Source organism: Aplidium turbinatum, chromosome 3 (genome assembly GCF_918807975.1).
Source record: "Aplidium turbinatum chromosome 3, kaAplTurb1.1, whole genome shotgun sequence".
Taxonomy (NCBI): Eukaryota; Metazoa; Chordata; class Ascidiacea; order Aplousobranchia; family Polyclinidae; genus Aplidium; species Aplidium turbinatum.
The window spans coordinates 8,369,698-8,377,653 of NC_137474.1; positions in this window are offsets into that span (position 1 = coordinate 8,369,698).

The window sequence follows — 7,956 nt, forward strand, 5'->3', positions numbered from 1 at the left end:
GAGGCTCCATTGTTTCAATACTCGTTACTACAACAGGCTGTTGTTCATGAAACAAACACTAAAATGGACAGATCACATGTCATTTTAACGTTGTAATATAATGAAAAACTACATAGTTTTACCACAAATACAGCTTATTAGCGTTAACAAGCCTATCAATCAATACCGTAAATATGTTTATTAGGTTGAGGGGATCCCCTTGATCCAGCACTGAGTAAGGTTGCCCATTGTCTGCAAGTTCATTATGATTCATAATTTGCAGAAAGAATACTTAGCAGTAGGCGCTGCGTAACTTAATAAACAACCATCTGTTCTGCTGCAAGATACTGTTGATAACTAGCTAACACTGAGAGCTAATAATCTTTCTTATTCAAAACTTTCTCAAGCAATTAAAATTCACAATGCAATGCATAATAAACTAGAAGCACATTACTTTGTTTGCTTTTGTAACAAAGTGACTTTGTAAATCAAAAATATCTATTACAATGCAATGGACAGTCGTTGCACTATTAAATTGAGATTTTTTTGTAGAATTGCTGAAGACAAAGAGGAAACTGAAAATGCTGAACTGAGGGAACGTAATTCGTCTTTTCTGCAACAGTTTGGCCAAAATCTTCACTTCTTATCAAAACTGTTAATTCAAACTAAATTGAAAAATAGTTTTACTAGTTATTTAAAACCGAAATGCAATAAAAAAGGAATTAAATGTCCAAACACCTTGGCGTATGCCTCCTGGCTCTGAATTAATCTGCACGTTGATTGGCTGCTGTACAAATATGATTGCTATAGCCTCAAGACAGTTTCTCTTCCTCCACAAATAAAAAAAAACAAACCTTGGTACTGTCTTGATCATGTACTTCATGAGTATCGTGATTTCGTTAACTGCGTTAATGTAATTTTAAAAATCCTGTTCGATTGACACTTACCACTCTGCCGGTTTAAGAATGAATTCAAACAGGAACATTAAAATTATCCTTGTTCCTTGTATGTGTGCTGACACAGCAGCTTTAGAGTATCAATATCACTTGATTGTGAAAGCAAAACAAAAAGCAATTCAACTAAGTTATTTTTGCAAATAATGTACGAACACGCGAAACGGCCTGACCCAGCATGCAAACTATAGTCCACCTAAGTATCACAATCGACAAAAGTGAGATTGGTGGATACTGCTGACGCCCTGGCGGTATGAGATAAATCAAAACAGTTGAATCCCTAGCTTGTAAACTTGAACTGCGCAGTTCAAAGACGATTTTTATGCCAAACTTTAAAACCTGATTGTGGTTATAGTCCTCATGCAAATTTGGTATTTTGGGCTTTGACATCCAATTGCAATAAAGCTTAGCCAAATCAGAGCATTCCATTGCGCATAAGAGATCCAAAATATGGCAATCGGAGATCCAAAATAAGCGTAGGACATACAAATGGGTTTAGGACAGGGGCAGGGCCGGATTTAGCTGATGGGGGCCCGGGGCACTTTTAGATCGGGGGGCCCCCCCGTGCAAAAAATTTTTTCGCGCCTACGGCGCGAAACACCACCTCTGCGTCTACAGTAGCATTAATCCAGCACTGCACAGCATTTTGAAGAAACTTCAAAGGCTGAAAGGAAGAAAAAGTAACACAAAATCACATTTTTTCCACGTAGGGGAGCCCTTCAGAAGTCGGGGGGCCCGGGGCACCTGCCCCCTCTGCCCCCCCCCTAAATCCGGGCCTGGACAAAGGTTAACCATTTTGGTATGTTAGCTACTTTAGTACGGTACTAAGGAAATCTCTGCCGCGCCGCACTAATAACATTTTGAAAAGGTCGACTTTTATGCTAGAAAAAAAAATGCATTTGGTACCCAGCATCTAAGACAAGCTTCGTATACTCACTGCAGACATGGAGGAAATATTTTAAAAGTCGGTGGGCCCAGAGGCGCAGCAGTCAAAGTCAATCCAACTTTTTGGAGGTCGAAGTCCCCAGACCCCCATAACATTGATGCATTCCTAATACTTGAAATCGTTTATACATTCTGTTTTCATGGTTGCCTTTTGTGACAACAAGCGAAAATTTTCCATTGTTGCACCAGATTTGGCCAATAAAGTTACAAAATTGTTAAATTGTTCTATACCGCTGTACAAAATATGGCGATGTACACACAAATAAAAAGGCAACAATACACACGCAGTTATAATACTACCTGGGACTGGGAGTAATAATCTGCAGCATTATACACTACAGTAGCCCAGGGCTTCCCAAACTTTTTTGCTCGCGACCCCTTGTAATCTCCTAAAATTTTCAGCGACCCATTACGATTAAAAGGATGAACAATGCGAAATATACGTTTGTGATATTTATTGAAAGGTTTAATTTAAACGAAAACTAAAAATAGACTATCTGCACTCGAAGCCTACTACTTTACTACTTGTTATAGCCTGCTGGAAACAAAACCAAAAAGTAAACATATTTATTCAGTGTGATGGGTGCGACTGCTCTCTGCCACAAAGCAGGTCTAGCCGTCGCTCGATGTTTGTCAATAGGCGGTTTCAATGTTACTTACGCTGGAACGGTATTTTATCAACGTTAAAATCACTGACACTCACATATACGTGGAGATTAACGGCAGAAGTGCGGTTACTGCTAAGCCATATAATGGTAAATATTTCGCTCTAAAGTTCGACTAAGCCAAAAAGTGTGAAACTTTTTTCCAGAAAATTCAAGCCACAACTTAGAGTCAAAAGATAGATCCGAAATTTTTTTTCTGAGATGTGAAAGAGAGGTGCTCGGTACTTTGTTTTTGCATTGCAAATGGATTTTGGATCCAATCTAATTTGGTATTGTCCAATTCTAGAAGAAACTACTTTTTAAACTCTTTCAACAGTCTTGACAAGTGTCGATAATAACCAGAGGCTTAATAACGCTTGATTCCACGCCATTGTTAGCCAAAAACTTTTCAGTAAATCAGAATATTTCAAATGAATCAATTTCAATCTTTTGTTTCTAGATGTTTACTTTTTTGATAAACGCTCCAACTTTCGATTTCAATGTAAAAACATAGATGTTTTCTCCTTGGAGGGACCAATTAAATTCGTACCCGTTTTTCAAGCAAACCTGACAAATAGCATAATTTGACAAGCCTTTCCAAAAATGTCTTTACAAAGACGGCGGAAAAAGGCTAAACTTTTTTCCTTTGGAAAAATCACGACTTAATTTTTTAACACTAATAACTTTTTAAAGCATTGGCTTTAGTTTCGAAATCCACGTATACAATGCAGCAAAAAGGGTTTTAAAGGCATACTAAATGAAATTTTCAAACGGGAATTAAGCGTTAAAATGCGTAAACTGAACATTCAAGAATACATTTCAAAAAAAATACCGAAAAAAATTTGTTTTCTATGGCACTGGCAAAGCGTAACGTCCAATGTTTTATTTATTTTTAATTTTTTCAAAATGACTAAAAAGTGGAAACACTGCTCGAGAATACGTTACTATCGACAGCAATAACAAAAGCCACGTTACCACATTTGATGTTTTAACATCAGATCTGATGTTTTGAGCAAACTGTCTGATGTTTTGATGTTGAAATCTGACGTTTTGATGTTTACATACATATCCTACAGTTAAATCGCCCGCAGTAACAACTATTGCTCGATCAGCTGATTGCTAGTCTATAGTGACGTAGACTGTACAGTCGCACGCTTCGCTGCTCACGTCCATTCCCGTTTTAAAAGCTCTGACAAAACCACGCGCGAAATGCTGATCAGACCGCAATGGGGCAAAATTTTATTGAAAATCGTTTTATGATAGCATGTTAAACACAAAGAACGTGTACAATCGCCAAGTCAGGTTTTTCCTTTAATATCCTTTTAAACTCCTATTCCACATTTCACTATATGAACTTTCAAAATGCGGGTAGCCTATTGAGTGCACGACTCTTAATAAAGTTAATAACTTTCACAGCATCTTGCACATGTGTTAGGATGCAGTGCTTTGTGTAAAATTTGTATGCTTTCTGCGACCCCGGAAGTTCGTTACGCGACCTCTCAAGGGGTCGCGACCCCCACTTTGGGAAGCCCTGCAGTAGCCGACATGCATATGTAATGATATCATTGTTTTAACCATAGAGACCATAATAGTTATATTGATTGATAGATTGCTCCACCAATCACACGCACACGTGCTGCCCAATGCCCATCAATAGTGGGCTCAACCGAAAAGTTTGAAGATTGGATTTCATCATTGAGCTATCAAAGATAATTATTATAATCAAACTAGTGTGTATCACATGAGTGAGTACCTTTTTTTGAAACTCCTTCTCCGATTTGCCATTTTCGCTATACTGCTACCTACTATTTTAAAGAAATTTGGCTTTCAAAAGTGGGTGGGCCAGGCCCACCCAGAAAATAAAGTAAGTGGGCCCAGGCCTACGAGGCCCACGTGGCTCCTCCATGCCGTATACTCAGTAACTACCAGACCAAGCCCCTTTAACAACACTTTTAATTTATTTAACAATGTTAAATGATTAACGAAGCCACTGATAAGCGAGGTGGGCGATTTTATCAGAATATTTATTGCAAAGCAAGAGTAGTGTTGCAATGTTGCATCTTTGCTTCACAAATGGGTATTTTTTAAACTGACGGGCCTCGGTGCAATTTTTTTTTTTAATTTCATAACCTAGCAAAAACACACGACAGCTGGAGAAATATTGAAAACTGGAACTGCACCGACTGGGACCTTGAATTTATACCAATCATTGGATTTGTATTGACTTAACGTTTCAGCCTCATATGTCATATTCTCAACCTTTTGACTTTAGTCTCGCTATGCTTAGAGATGGGCGTGATCTTGATCTTGAAGATCACTTTTTTTTGTGTGATCTTGATCTTGAAGAACTATAAGATCAAGATCACTTTAAAATTGAATTTTACTTCCCAGATAAAGGCATTTCTTTAGAACTCGTACTGTACAAAGTAGTTAGAGGCAACTACTAACATTAAGCCACTGTTAATATGATATGTGTCCAATAGAAGACGATTTAAAGTCTACATCTAATTTGGTCTGTGTTGCCATATCAAAATTGAAAAAGTTTTCTGTGTTGGTCGTAATAAAGAAGTCAACTTCCGTGTACTTTATGTTGACGTGTAATAAAAAATGATTTAACTTTGTTCACAATTTCCACGTGTGAATTTTAAAGAAATGTTTTCTTTCTTTGACCCAATTTTAAATGTTTCAAAAGTCTAGAATGGAGGTGTTTAAAAATCTGGACTCTATAGGACGCCGACTTTGGTCATGTAAAGTGGTTTATTGCAGCAAATCAACCAGACCAAGACTTGTTTAGGGTCTGAGTATTGAGCGGTTTGTCTGACCGCAGGCTTCTGAACTTTTTTGATAGCAGACAACAGCATCAAGGTTGCCAGATGGGTAAATGGTGCAATAAACATTGACATAATACAGTGAAATTTAAAACTACTTCGTAACACGAATAAAAACTCCCACATGAACCAGACAAAAATTTAGTAAAAAATGATGCAGTTCAAAGTTTATTTTTATTTATTTATTATAAATAAAAAGTATAAAACTAATTGCAAATTTTGCGACTTTTTCAGAACTACTGTAATTATTAACCTCGGCCTTGGGTGTGACGTTGCGATTCTACGCAAACTACGTCAACAATTGATAGGCCTAATAGCAACAGTCACTAACTTATTACAATTCTTAGGCCAGCGATCGAGTAGTAAAAGTTAGCAATACCAACTATATATAGCCTATACCTTTACCCAGGTTGCTTATAGTAGGCTAATTATTTTTTGCAACATCATTGATCAAAAACTTCATTTTTTTTCAAGTACACAAAAAGTGATCTTGAAAGTGATCTTGATCTTCAAGATCACATAGTTTGGTGATCTTGCCCATCTCTGGCTATGCCATATTAAATTACCTGTATTGAGCTCACGTTTTAGAAATTAGATATTACCCTTAAATCACGTCATAGACGATATGCTCTCCTGAAATTAGTTGAGAGCCTAAAGAAAGTATGTTGTCATTTTTTCTACCAGCTCTATATACCCAACCTGTATTTTTTATTAAAGCTCATCAGCGTCCCCACTCCCGAGAGGTATTTCATTACAGACGTAGCCTATGTATGTATAGTGAGCAGCCATGATAACTTTTTTCGATTAATTTCACTTCTGACGGAGGGCTGTGTCACATTTTACTTCATCTGCTTGTGGTAACACATGGCGACATCGAAATGAATTGTTGCCAGATTTCTGAGGGTTGCCGTATGTTTTTAAGTTTCTGTCTTTTCTCATTTAAAAAAAAATTAATTTCACTAAAGTTGCGATCGAAATTGGAACGGCTACTTTTCCCAAAACTGGCAAGAACAAATACTTTTGTTTTCTGTTAAAGTTTAAGAACGCAATACAAAGAACAAGAAAAAATATTTTGAAAAAAGATTGCAAACGAAAATTTTATGGTTATCGTTTTGTATCAAGCCAGAATCGGAGTCGGCATTTTTTTAACGACTCCGGACGTTTCAAAATCTTTTTGATTCCGACTCCACAGCCCTGATAACTGTACTTGCCACAATTTACTTAACACAACATACGTTATGCATAGTGGGACTAAGTTTAAGCGGAAATTTATAGCGAGAAATGCTCACCAGCACAACATAAAGATTAGTGAAAATCATATGAGTGGTTTAGGCAAAGGTGAAAAAAGCATCATGAATAACGATGCAATTGCTGAAACTTGACTTCAACATTTTTCTCTGTCACATAAATCCTATACCACAACTTGTTGGGGTACAGTATTCCAGTACAGCGGCCACTTTAACGTGAATCAAACAGTTTTATACCTGTGCTTCGCATTGTATACAGTTGGTGAAAAGGTTAATTCCGGTTTCAGAAAGACAGAAAAATTAGCCATTATTTAGCTCAATGGTAACTTACTCATCCTCAGTAGCGTTGACAGGGGGTCCAGGGGGTACTTTCGGACCCGGTCCCGGGATTTTTAGGGGCCTGTAACCATTCCAAGGGGCCCGGAATTTGAAACCACCTCGTATTCGTTCAATATGTTGCGTTTTTCTAAGAAGAGTCTTGAATTTAGGATCCGAGAGTCTCGTTGGTACCGGGCCCGGGATCCTCTCAACGACCCTGTTAATCCTTATTTAGTGGTAGCAGTGCGTGGCTATAGCCTAAAAACTTTTTTCTCAGAGCGAGCCCAAACAACCACTTCATCTGGTCCAAATTTGATATAGATCTGGTCAGATCCGTACAAGATCTGGTAAAGATCTGGTCTGGATCTGGAATTATTCACCCCTGAGTCGAGTGTAATTTGGACCAGGGAGTTGGGTAACAGAATGTCAAGATAAATATTTAACATGTTGTTTTTTTTTTAATAAAGAAAAATGTTTTGCAATATCACAGGAAAGATTGTAGGCTACTGTCATTATGCTGCTTGAATTATATTCTTAATGTACGCTATGTTAAACCACTTCAAGACGTAAAATCTGATGCTGTTAAGCCTACTGATTTCTATATTACTAAACAGTTTCTATTGTTTAACTTGAAAACTAGTGCAGCTTTGGCAAGCGTGGATTATTTTTGCTTGAACAACTTTATCTTAACTTTAAAAACTGCGTTGGCCAGGTTGATATGAATGCAACATGTCTAGAAAGGTGTTCAAGCAAGATCAAACAAAGTAAATTTTTTCTGCTTACTTTCTGCTTATGGATGTCATTGCTTAATTGCAGTTGGAGTTCATGATGTGCGGTTTTGTCATATCATTTTCGGAGTGATTGATCGACTCTAAGCTTATGTCATTTTCAATAGTAGCTCGTCAGATAGGGGAAATTCTAAAGTAAAAACTTTAAAAATCCTGAAGGAAAAACGATCAAGAAAAAGGAACTGGTCAGTGCTTATTTTCGTTAGTGCGAAACGATTCGCGTAATGCCAACTTCGTCTTCTCATTCTTCAAAG